Here is a 14,187-nt window from a genome sequence, read left to right as displayed (position 1 = left end):
TGATGTAATTTGTACTTGTGAGTGAGATAAAAGCAAATTATACATCTGGCAAAGTTGGTTTAAGCATCAAGTTCATTGACAATGCAAAAAAAAAAACGCTTGTTCAAAACTGAAGAAAATAACGGCAAACAGAACTAACCTTGGAGGGGAGGAGAGAGAGAGATAAAAGAACACACATAAACTTTTAATACACATACATAGAACGGTGGGTTAGAATTTATTACCATGGATATGGTTGAGATCTATCTATCTATCTATCTATCTATCTATCTATCTATCTATCTATCTATCTATCTATCTATTTTTTTTTTAAACTCTGTGTGTGTGTGTGTGTGTGGGTGTATGTCATTTTGCCTTTGAAACAAATCTCTTCGAAAACCAGATCCAAAAACGTGGAGATTTTTTACTATTTCGGTAAAGTTTTAACTTATGATTTCATAAATCCATTCCTCTCTAACCTCAGTCGATTATTTCCCCAGATTTTGAATAAAATTGTTCACAAAACATAATTTAAAAAAGAAATCAAACTGCTGCATGAGTCACAGTGCCACCTCACATGTCCAATCACAATGGATCCCATTTACATATATGACATCACAATGGGACAGGGGTGGGAGATTGGAACCTTCACATGGTCCCACTAAAATCAAACTGCTGCATGAGTCACAGTGACATCTCACGTCACCGCCACCCAGCTGCTGAGTTACAATAACATAGACATTTTTACATCTTCTGGTAGAAAATTTCCTTATGGTTTCAAAAATTCAATCCTCGATAAATTTGGTCGACTATTTCCCGACATATTTACTAAAATTTATAACCAAACTGACATTTTTTTTTAATATTAAGGTTGCCCAGCTGCTGACCTCACAATGCCTTTACACCTGGCCCAACTGCCTCATGGCCCCGCCCGGCCCTGCCCCCACACCCCGCCTGCCTGGTGGCCCCGCCCGCTGACCTCACAATGCCTTTGCACCTGGCCCAACTGCTTCCTGGCCCCGCCCGGCTCTGCCCCCCAGCCTGCCAGGATGTTGATTCCATTGTTTTTCATTGAATTGAATTGAATTATTTCTCACTTAACATCACTAATTCTTAACATTAACTATTAATTTCAAAGACAGTTTAAAAAAAAAAATTTGCTGTCTTCATTGACAGCTTAGATCGGACCCGCTGTGTGTGTGTGTGTGTGTGTGTGTGTGTGTGTGTGTGTGTGTGTGTGTGGAGGGCCTCCCTGAATTCCATAGAGCTGCCAACAGCTTTCGTGCATGAGACGTGGACGCTTCATTTCCAGAACATTCCGAACGAGTGACGCACGGTTGCATTTCGCTCTGTCTCTCCCCATCTCTCACCCCTTCCTCTCCTCCCCCACCCTCCCCTAAACCCCCTTCCCCCCCTCCACCCATCCCCTACCCCCTTCCCTCCACCCGATCCCCTCCCCACCCCCCCACCTCTCACCCTCCCTCCCTCTCCTCCCTTCCCTTCCGCCTCTCCCTCCTCCCATCTCCCTCACCCCTCCTCCCCCCCTCTCCTCCTCCCCTCCAACCCCTCTCCCTGCCCCTTTCTATCTGTCTTTCCCCATTCTCTCTCTGCGCCTGTGAGTTGGGGGCTATGCGTCAGTGGATAGGGCGGTTATGGGGTAAAAGGTGCAAATTAATAACATTAATATATCAAGGGGGTAGTTAGCATGTGTGCGGGGGGGGTAGTTAGTGTATGTGATGCCGCATGCCGACCCCCCCTCCCCCGCAATCACACGTTGGGGGAACAGACCCAACTGGTCTGCACTTGGTCTAGTAAATATTTAAAATGTTGGGTTAAATGGCTAGTTTCTGTGCTGAAAAAAGCTTGGAGATTACTGTATGTTGTGATAACATTTCCCTTAGGCACTATTGATTGGATGTTTAAACAAATATTTACACTTATTTGCAAAGGTTCAGTGTACCTAAATGGAAATGTTTAAATTCCATGAATACCAAAATATCATCATGCAAAATGTGCAATCAGCAGTTTGTAATTCTTTAAAGAGATGTTGAAAAAGCCAATATAAACCATAAATGCATTACTAATACAGAATTTGCCATCAGTTTTATTTTGGAACACCAATAAAAACCAAGGTAAAATGACATGCCGAACAAGAATTTGTTAATAAGTACACCATTGTTATTACTAAATCACAGCAGTCATTTTGCCGAACTTGCAGAAGAACTTAAAATTATCCACCTCCGTAATACTATTTAGTACTAATGACAAATAGTAACATTCAATTAAATATGCTGTAATCTTAATTTATCTTGAATATATGAGCTACTGATGATATATTGGATCATTATTTTTCAAAGCATCTCAAAAAATTAATAGCTCTATCAGGATAAATGTTCAATCCGATTCAGTTGTTATGTTGCACAGATATTGAAATCAGATTCACGTGAGTTTCTTGAGGCATCAGTATTTTTGTTGATAGCAGCTATTTCTTTTCTTTTTTTTTTGAAAATATTTTTTATTGGAGATAGGTACATAACCAAATTACATCATTACAGTCTTACATTTTTAAATTGATAATATTGTCAATTATTATTACATTGTCTCCAATACTTTTTGCCTTTTTTTTTTTTTTTTAAACTAGATAGAACTAAAGAGATAGATGAAGTAAAGAAAGAAAAGAAAGAGAAGAAAAACAAAAAAAAAAAAACAAAAAGAAAAAAGGTAGTTAAAGAAGAATGGAAAAATTTATTAAAACAAAAAAGACTTCATTCGAGATATATTCGTACATTTCAGAGTATAGTATTTCATCCATTCTTTAGCCCGCGTGCTAGTCAGGTTCCTGTGCTGAACCATTCTGACCCTTTAAGTAATCAATAAAAGGAGACCATGTTCCAACGAATAATTCCTGTTTGTCCAACAGGGAAAATCTGATTCTTTCCACGTTTAAGGTCTCCGTCATTTCTATAATCCACATTTTGATTGTGGGGGCCGTAGGTCCTTTCCAAAATTTTAGAATTAATTTTTTTCCTGTTATTAAACTATAATCAATAAAGTTTCTTTGTGTTGTTCTAAGTGTTTGATTTAATTCTAATATTCCGAGTATTATTAATTTTGGATCTGGGTCCAATTGTGTGCTGGTTACTTTAGATATTATACTAAAAATATTTACCCAGAATTTTTTAATTTTTATACAGTTTGCAAACATATGAGATAATGTAGCTTCTAAATGTTGACATTTATCACATATAGGTGAGATATGTTGAAAAATTTTATGTAGTTTTGTTTTTGAATAATGTAACCTATGTATTACTTTAAATTGTATTAGAGAATGTCTGGCGTTTAGTGAACACTGATGTATGTGTTGCAAACTTTCTTCCCAAGTATCTTTCGTTATTACTTGATTTAATTCTTTTTCCCATTTTTGTCTGTGTAAGTCCGTCGAGGGAATGTCACTGTCTAATAAGATATTGTATATATAAGATATTAATTTTTCTGTATTAGGATGTTTGTTCCAACATTCATCAAGAATTTCTGAATTTCTAATTCGAAAATTTTGGGAGTTCGATTTTACATAATCTCTAAGTTGAAGATATCTGAAATAATCATTTCCTCGAAGTCCATAAGTCTGTTGCAATTCCTGAAATGTCAGAAAAGTGCCTTCCTTGTAAAGTTGTCCCATATTTTTAATTCCATAATTCTTCCATTGTGTAAAACCCCCGTCCAACCATGAAGGCTTAAACAAAGGATTATTCACAATTGGAAGAAAAAGTGATAAATTATCTAATTTTAATGTCTTTTTTAATTGTTTCCAGATTCGTATAGCACTAAATATTATAGGGTTTTCCCTATAAATTTTTTTGTTTAATTTAGACGTAGCAAATAATATCGAACCGATATCAAAAGGTAAACAATCTTCCTTTTCCATTTTTAACCAGTCTGGTTGATGATCTATTTCTTCCAACCAGAAATTCATATTTTTAATGTTAACTGCCCAGAAATAAAACAAAAAATTGGGTAAAACCAAGCCTCCATTTATTTTTGATTTACACAAGTGTCTTTTGTTTATCCTATGATTCTTATAATCCCAGATAAAATCATTAATAGAGTCCAATTTAAAAAAAAAGTTTTTTGCCAGATATATCGGAATTGTCTGAAAAAGATATAATATTTGCGGTAAAAAAAATCATTTTTATGGCATTGATTTTGCCTACCATTGAGATAGGAAGTGTTTTCCAGTATTGAATATTCTTATGTAGTTTGTTCAGTAATGGGGGGAAATTTGCTTTAAATAATGATGTATATATCTTAGTTACATAAATACCTAGATATTTAAATTTTTCATTTACTATTTTAAATGGAAATTGTTGTATTGTCTGTTTGTTATGTTCCCTTATTGGCATAATTTCACTTTTATTCCAATTTATTCTGTATCCTGAAAGTGAACCAAATTGGGTTATTAGCTTTAATAAGTTTGGAATACTAATTTCTGGTTTTGTAATGTAAATTAATACATCATCTGCGTATAGAGAAATTTTATTCACTGTGTCCTTTGTGTTATACCCATGTATTTCCGGATGCCCCCTAACTCTTTCTGCCAGTGGCTCAATAGCAAGCGCAAATAATAATGGAGATAATGGGCATCCTTGTCTACAACCTCTAGATAGGCTAAATTTAGGTGACAACCTTTGGTTTGTAAATATTCTAGCCGTGGGATTTGTATATAACAGTTTTATCCATGTACAGAATTTCTCCCCTAGCTGCATATTTTCCATCACCGAAAATAAATAAGGCCATTCGACCTGATCAAATGCTTTTTCAGCGTCAAGTGAAATTATTGCTAGATCTTCATTAATAATTCTCTTAGAATATATAATATTAAATAATCTTCTTAGATTATAATATGAGTACCGTTTCTGAATAAAGCCTGTTTGGTCAGGGTGTATTAATTTATTCATCACTGTACTTAATCTATGCGCTAGTATTTTAGTTAAAATTTTCTGATCTGTATTTAAAAGTGCAATTGCTCTGTATGATCCCGGGTCTTCCAGATCTTTATCAGCTTTAGGAATAAGTGTTATTATTGATTCATTTAAAGTGTCTGGAAGTTTCTGTTGAGTATATATATACTCATACAGTCTTTGTAAACGTGGGCTAAGCAAATCATAAAATATTTTATAAAATTCGGAACCTAAACCATCTGGTCCTACTGCTTTACCATTTTTTAAAGAGCCAATAGACTCCTCAATATCCTTTATCGTAATCTCCCTTTCTAATAATTCTCTATCGTTTGAATCTAAACCTTTTAAATTACATTTTATTAAAAAATCTGCTATTCCTTCTGATTGTGCTACGGTTTTAGTTGAATAAAGGTTATGATAATATTGGAGAAATCTATCATTTATATCCTTGGGCATTTTTAATAATTCTCCTGTCTCTGTTCTAATTTTATGAATTGTTTTTTCCCCTCCCATTTTTCGCAATTGACGTGCTAATAATTTTTGTGGTTTGTCTCCAAATTCAAAATGTAGTTGTTTGGTTTTTTGATAAAGTTTTATTACTTGTTCTGAATACATTTTATTTAATTTATATTTCAATACCGCAATTTTATTATGTTTTAAAGTAGATGGCATTCTCGCATTTTCTATATCTAGTTGCTTGATTTCAATTTCCAATGTTTGTTGCTTAATCCTGTTCTCTTTATTATAAAATGCTTGAGCAGAAATTAATGTACCTCGAACATACGCTTTAAACGTTTCCCACATAAGAGAAATAGGTGTGTCAGGGTTGTCATTTACCTCAAAAAATATTTGAATCTGTTTAATAATATATTCCTGGCATGATCTTTCGTTCAAAATTTGTGGGTTAAATCTCCAATATGCTTGTTTCTCGGACATTCCATTTAATTTAATCATGAATGTTACAGGTGCGTGATCTGAGATTATAATGTTATGGTATTTTGAATTATAAATAAATGGGATAAACGTAGAGTCAACTAAAAAATAATCTATTCTTGAGTATGTTTTGTGTACTGGTGAATAAAATGAATATTCCCGTCCCGTTGGGTTTTCTATTCTCCAGACATCCTTAATATTAGTGGTATTAATAAATGAATTTAGAAATACACTTGATTGAGATTTTACTTTTTTTTGCCTTGATGATCTGTCTAAGTATGGATCTAATGTACAATTGAAGTCTCCTCCAATTATTAATTTATATTGTGTAAATTCAGGAATTTTATTAAATGTTTTATTAAAAAACTTGGGGTTATCAAAATTAGGCCCATAAACATTAAGAAGAATCACTTTTTCTCCATTTAACTCTCCAACTAATATAATATATCTACCATCAATATCCACTATTGTTGAAGAGTTCTTAAAAGGTATTCCTTTACGAATTAGTATTGCAACTCCTCTGGACTTATGGGAAAAGGAGGAATGATATGATTCAGCGATCCATTTAGCTTTAAGTCTATGTTGAGATTCCTTTTTAAGGTGTGTTTCTTGTAGAAATATTATATCTGTTTTGATTAAATTTAGATGTGCCAAAACTTTACCTCTCTTAATTGGTTCATTAATTCCCTTGACATTCCAACTACAAAATGTTATTCCCTGACCCCCTCTTATCATATTAACATCTTGCATATTGTTTCTAAGGTGGTCTATAACCGAGCAGAAGGTACAACACATAGAACCTGACCCTGCTCCCGAACCTCAAATAGATGAATTTAAAATCATATACATCGCTCTTCCGAACACATCTCCTTGTATTAATCTTATTTTTCCATTCAAACATTAAATTATAAAAATATTTAAAGTAAAAAAAGTGATAGAGTTGGTTAGTATAGGGTGAAAGAAAAAGAACTACATCTACAATTAGTGTAGTTAGTGATAGCCACACTAACGTGGCTAGAATTCTAAAGACTTCCGTAGCCTTTGTAAAAAAAAAAAATTTCCAGCTCCGTGCCCGAAGAAGAAAAAAAAAGATTATTTCTAACATTCAAATAACTTCTTTGGGAGTAACAAACTTATTTACATATCCATACATACACACACACAATATACACACATATATATATATATATATATATATATATATACATATATATATATATACATATATATACACATATACCCATATGCATACATACATAAACACGTAACCCTGAAGAAAAGTTCAAAAACAGCAAAAATTCCCAACGTTATTATTCTCACATATCATATTGATTTTTTCGCTAAATCTATAAATTTAATTTTAAATCGAAAAATAAAGAGAAAAACCGTTAAACTTTTTTAATGACGTAATCTAATTTACCTCTTGCATATCTTCCTATATAATATAAGTATGTAATTCATTTCTACGTTAATCGAAGACTATTTATTATTAATCATTGTTATCAATCATATACAGTATTAAATTTTTATGAGAAATGTTAATGTTAATAATTTTAGTGGTAATATAGATATTTAATAAGTATTAGTTGTTACATATATAGTTAGGCATGAATATACAGATAATAATATTGATTAATAAACAAAAATACAAAGATCACGGTTTTATCCAATGTCCTCCGTCCATTTCGGTTTCCGAATGTCCTTAAAGCTCTTAAAAGAACTTTAAAGGTCCTTTTAGATCTGGCTTGACTCCTAAGGAGTAATGTAAATTCTTCCGTCTGTGGTCATGTTACTGACTTCTTTGGCATATTCCAGTGCTTTTTCATGGTCTGTAAAAAAGTGCTCCTTGGACTTGTAGAGGACTCTTAGTCTTGCGGGGTAAAACAAGCTGTATTTCAGATCAGGTACATCCTTCAGTATTCTCTTTGTCTCAATGAACAGCGCTCTTTTCTTGAAGACTTCTGCCGGATAATCTCGGTAAATACTGAATCTCGCACCTTCAAAAAGGAGCTGTCCGCCTCGAACAATTTTCTTCATTATATCATCAAATTCATGATCCAATTGTACCTTTACGATAATTTGTCTTGGACGGGGATCATCTTGTATACGACGTCCCTGCGCTCTATGAGCTCGACCGAGTGAAGGTTTGTGATCCAATTTTAAGGCTTTTTGTAATAGGTCTGCCACAAAATCCCGAGTGCCCATTTCCTTCTCACTTCCTTCTTTCACCCCTACAATTCTTAGATTCTTACGTCTTTGACGCCCCTCCAAATCAATACACTTATTTAATTTGATCACCATATCGGAGAGGCGTTGGTTTTCAATAAGGAGTCGACTTACAGTTTCCGCACTTGTCGTCACCGAATTCTCAAGTTCGGTTATCGCTGTTCTATGCTGATCAAGTATGTGATAAATGGGGACCACCTCCGTTTTAACCTTCGTTTCCACCGAAACAAGCCTGGTTTCCAGCACTTCCATCTGATCCTTGATCTCTTCCTCCCTCGTCTTCTTCCAGATTTCCAGCATTTGTTGAACGGTAGAAAGCGTTTCTGCTTTAAAATCTACCTTAAAAGAGTCAAGTTCCTCTTTAAACTTCTCTCCAAACTTCTCTCCAAAGGTTTTCATTTCGGCAGAGAGAAAAATTTTAAGATCCTCCATTTCAGACTTTTTCGGTTTCGTTTTCTTCGAAGGGTCTTCCTGGGCCGTCGTTGTAACTGAGGTCGAGGCCTCTGTGAGGCCTTCCTCTTCCTTCTGCTGTCTCCCTTTACCGGCTTTTTTTTGTGTCCCACGGGGGGGGGTATGTTGTACCGACGACATATCTTAAAGTCGCGCGCCTGATGACGTCACGCAGGCAGCCGTTCAGATCGCGATCGCTGCAGGTAAGACCCGATTTTCTCCCGTTTTAAATTTCTTCGGCACGGAGCTAGTTGGCGCTGGACTCAAGCCTCCATAGCGCCACCGGAAGTCGATAGCAGCTATTTCAACAAAAATGGTTCAGTTCCATGTGAACATGGATCCAACCATGCAGTGTCACCAGGTTGCTATCTGTTTCCATTGCACCACTGGCAAAAGCGATCTTGATAAAAGTTCAGACTTCATGACACTGAATGCATTGTTCACAGATATTAAGATACTTCCTGGCAGCAGATGATTAACTTTGCCGATTCCCGTCCACTGCTCAGCAGAATGGTTTCATGGAATATAAATCTATTGCATTCTCACGGGATTTATGCTTCCATCATTACTATTACAATAATTTCCTCAATACTGACTATTGTCAAGTCATGGGGGACATCTGCCACTCATTATAAGATTGAATAATTAAAAATTGGGCCAGCAATGATAAAACCCTTTTGGACTCATACTTCATGCCATCTGCAGCAAACTGAAGTACAAGAAAGATCATCCAATGGGTTGGCTGCAGCTAATAGAAACATCCTATGCTGAAATGCCGCAAATGGGTAGTGAGGGAATGTAGAAAGATGAGCAGTCAACTGCTGTGACTGATTTCATTTGGATTTACAGAAGTGTTGATATGGGTGATTCCTTCTCAGATACGTGGTGAAATGATCAAGAACAGAATGAGCGCAACATTACTGCACTGTTACTCACTCTGGAGTTCAATGTTTATTAATAAATACTCCTGGCATTGCTGGAAATTGAGTATTTATTGATTATTTCAAATGTAGATGAAGGATATTGAGGAGCAGGCTTTTTAACTTGTAGCTCGGGTTGTGACGAATAAACTAAAAAATGCTGCCATGTAGACTACAACAGAGTACAATGAAGATTCATGGAAGAACTGAATGTATTTCTAATTCTAGATGGTCTATAAGTTTGGAGGCTAACGCATATATTAACAGTAAGTCTTCCTTTCAGTTATAAAAATCAATGTTTTTTGTGTGCTGCTGCAAAATTCTTAATACATTTCTGGCATCTATGAGGAGGTTAACACACAACGAAGCCAGGACGTAGCAATGATGGCTGGAGATGTTATTAGCATTCAAAGCTGCTGCATTGCACTGCATGAATTCAAGCTTCCATAACTTTACTGGAACTATAGTGGGGTACCGCAAGGCTCAGTGCTGGGACCCCAGCTATTTACGATGTATATTAATGATTTGGACGAGGGAATTGAATGCAACATCTCCAAGTTTGCGGATGACACGAAGCTGGGGGGCAGTGTTAGCTGTGTGGAGGATGCTAGGAGGCTGCAAGGTGGATAGGCTGGGTGAGTGGGCAAATGCATGGCAGATGCAGTATAATGTGGATAAATGTGAGGTTATTCACTTTGGTGGCAAAAACAGGAAAGTAGACTATTATCTGAATGGTGGCCGATTAAGAAAGGGGGAGATGCAACGAGACCTGGGTGTCATGGTACACCAGTCATTAAAAGTAGGCATGCAGGTGCAGAAGGCAGTGAAGAAGGCGAATGGTATGTTAGCATTCATAGCAAAAGGATTTGAGTATAGGAGCAGGGAGGTTCTACTGCAGTTGTACAGGGTCTTGGTGAGACCACACCTGGAATATTGCATACAGTTTTGGTCTCCTAATCTGAGGAAAGACATTCTTGCCATAGAGGGAGTACAGAGAAGGTTCACCAGACTGATTCCTGGGATGTCAGGACTTTCATATGAAGAAAGACTGGATAGACTCGGTTTGTACTCGCTAGAATTTAGAAGATTGAGGGGGGATCTTATAGAAACTTACAAAATTCTTAAGGGGTTGGACAGGCTAGATGCAGGAAGATTGTTCCCGATGTTAGGGAAGTCCAGAACAAGGGGTCACAGTTTAAGGATAAGGGGGAAATCTTTTAGGACCGAGATGAGGACAACATTTTTCACACAGAGAGTGGTGAATCTCTGGAATTCTCTGCCACAGAAGGTAGTTGAGGCCAGTTCATTGGCTATATTTAAGAGGGAGTTAGATGTGGCCCTTGTGGCTAAAGGGATCAGGGGGTATGGAGAGAAGGCAGGTACAGGATACTGAGTTGGATGATCAGCCATGATCATATTGAATGGCGGTGCAGGCTCGAAGGGCCGAATGGCCTACTCCTGCACCTATTTTCTATGTTTCTATATTCAAAGAGCAAGTGGACCACATTCTTCGCTGTCTCTTGAGCTGCAAAGAATTTCTTCTACTAATTCGACAGTGGAATAGACTTACATACAAAGGAAATAAATTCTACAGACTTCCGTCAAAGCTTTCGGATTGCTCTTGCAACCATGAGAGTTCAACTAATTTTCTGATATTGCTAATGGAGGAATGAGTAATTGTAACTTTATTGAATTTCAAGGAGGAAGAATTTTAACTAGATATTTTTATTTTGTTAAGTACTAGTGTGAATGATAATTTATGACATTGTATTCCAAGTTCAAGTGGTGGTAAAATAGACATCTGCCTGTCTCTTTGTACCTTGAGGTGCAAGAATCTTCAACTGAAGCTCAAGGCTATAAAGTGTACCCTAATGGCACACACAGAAATGCTCTCCTTATCATCATTTGCCAACACCATCTCTGTCCTCTTGTTCCTATGCCCTCCTAACTTCCATCTTAAGCAGCATTCAATAATGTAGAGCATTATTTGGCAAGTGCCGCATTCGTGTACTTCTCAAGTTACTCGGCAGTAAGATCACATTGCGAGGACTCCAACCAGAATTTCTATCAAGCTTCACGTGTTTGTAGTCGCAGTGGAAATCTCCAACTCGAGACTAATGCAGTCATGGATTAATTTGGGTTCTACTTGTACAATTATGAATGTGCTGGGAGTGATAATCTTTCCAACTGTGTAGGTACAGTCCTATACAGAAATGTATAGGTAGCAAAGTCACAGATAAAGCTGAGGCACTTTGGTTGAGGCACATGGGATCCAAGGCAAGCTGACTATTGAGCCAGAACTTGAAACTCTTGTTAAGTACATCAAAACACAACTGCAGATTCTATATTGAGCTCTTAGATTAATGATGATGACAGATATTTTAAAGTCACATCAGACATTATGGGAGCTTTCGCTTAAAGAATCATTAAAGTAGATTTGTTTCCAATATTAACTAGTTAGCTAAAGATCACTTAATGGCAAACTGCCAAAATAGCAGCTCATTATCGACAGGACCTATATATTTCTCCAGACTATAATTATCTGATTTAACATTGGAAAAAAATTGCACAAATATTAAAGCTGTTTCTATGGAAATAGTTCTCTCTGAATGGGACCAAGTACTAATTTGTAAATTATAATATCAATGGTTTCACATTTGAATGGTATAATCACTATATTTGTTGACAACTACTGATCTCACCAAACAAATAAAAGATTGCAAGTTATAATAAATGTGTTGCTTTTCAAAAAGCACTTCTTAAAAATAACCGTTTCAATTACCTTTGATTCCAGTGTTATTTTGTTTTTATGTAAATTCTCCGTGACATCCCTGAGCTTTTCATTGCATCTAATAATTTCTGATTTCACTGAAATATAAACAATGAAAACTAAATTTAAGAAACAATCTAAACTAGGAAATGTTACTATTAACAGGTGAATACATATTATGTAAAATTAGTAAATGAAAAAAAAGATAGAATGAAAGAAATAAAACAATTTCACAACATCCTGCAGCTTTTAGAAAATCTTTGAAAATCTTAGAAAACTGGAACACAGAATACAAAAAATAATTCAATAGTAAAAATGTAGTAACCTGCTGTAATTGATTTCTGTAGCTCAGATGATTTATGTCCAAATTCCGATCCCTGGTATCTACCTCTCTAAGGCCTATGGCAATTTATAATATATAACTACATGTCTGAATCTAGAATAAAAAATGGAATTCATATTTTTTTTCTGTTTAATCAGCATTTCTTACTATTATATATCAGTCTGAAAGACAACTGTAATTTATGTGCGTTTTTATAACTATTTTTATCTCAATCAGATAGTCAAGAATTAATACTTCATTATTTCTGACTGGTCATTTCTCAAAGCTTCATTGAAAATAATCACATATTCATGCTTCAAAATGAAGATCACATCATCATAATCATATTTTATTAGCCAAGTATGTTCTGCAACATACGAGGAATTTCATTTGCCATAGTCATACCAATAAAAAGTAACAGAACACACAAAATACATTTTGACATACACATCCACCACAGTGACTCTTCCACATTCCCCACTGTGATGGAAGGCGAAAAAAAGTTCAATCTCTTCCCTTCTTTGTTCTCCCGCGGTCGGGGGCCTCGAGCCTTCCGTTGATGGGGCGATCTTGGCTCCCGTAGCCGACGGTGTTTGGGCCCTAGCATCGGGGCAATCATGCTCCTGCATCGGGGGGAATCTCAGCTCCCCCGTGTCGGTCGATCTGACCCCGGGTCGGGGCTGGTTGTTTGGAGTATCTGCGTTGTTTGGAGCTTCCCGACATCGGTCTCTACCCGAGACTGTGAGCTCCTCGATGGTGAAATCCACAAGGCCGCGGTTGGAGCGTCGATCCCAGGCAAGGGATCGGCTCCGATGGTAAGTCCACGGCCTCGCGGTGGGGCTCAAAGTCAATCCCAAGCAAGGCTGCCAGCTCCATGATGTTAAGCCGCAGAGCGACCGGAGACACGATCCAGAAAACAATTACATCTCCAGCAAGGTAAGAGATTGAAAAAAAGTTGCTCACATAAAACAAACCAGAGAACATTAACACCAACTTTTAAAACACACTAAAAATTAGACAAAAAAACAGACAGACTGTTGGCGAGGCTGCCATTGTGCAGCGCCCCCTGGTGATGTTCAGTATTCATTAGTATTTTCATGAAATACATTTTTAAACAAACAATATTAAAAAAACATGATGGTCCTGATCTGCCAATCTACCTTGTTGTGGTCCTTGCACATTTTAAAAAATCTGCACTTTCTCTGTATCAGAATATTTTGCACTCTTGTATATTTTGTTATTTTGCACTCTTGTATATTTTGTTATTTTGCACTACACGATGTAGTTATTATCAATGGTATGATTTACATGGATAGCATACTATAATTTGATCTCATATCTCAGTACATGTGACTATATTGAACAAACCAAATGCTGTTTTAATTTATTGAATTCTCATGTTTTTCTGTTTTATTCAAGTCAAGTCACACCAAAGTGGTAAATCAAGAAATAGGGTTGATGATTCCTTGGGCTTATTGAGGTTAAAAAAAGTCGAAGTACCTATACAAAATGTGGCATTTAACGTTAAGGATCTTCACCATCTGGGTCATACCCTATTTTTGCTGCTGCCATTGGGCAACAGGTACAGAAGCCTCAAGTACCACATTACCAGGTTCAGTAACAGCTACT

At 36.3% G+C, this 14,187-nt stretch overlaps 1 protein-coding gene across 1 annotated transcript in view; it reads right to left on the bottom strand.

Moving 5' to 3' along the window:
- The window catches only part of ccdc172 (coiled-coil domain containing 172), a 58,559-nt gene that overhangs the window by 39,618 nt on the left and 4,754 nt on the right, over positions 1 to 14,187 (bottom strand). The window lies entirely within an intron of this gene.

Source organism: Amblyraja radiata, chromosome 15 (genome assembly GCF_010909765.2).
Source record: "Amblyraja radiata isolate CabotCenter1 chromosome 15, sAmbRad1.1.pri, whole genome shotgun sequence".
Taxonomy (NCBI): Eukaryota; Metazoa; Chordata; class Chondrichthyes; order Rajiformes; family Rajidae; genus Amblyraja; species Amblyraja radiata.
Note: the sequence above shows the minus strand (reverse complement) of the source record. Positions and strands in the feature narration are given on the sequence as shown.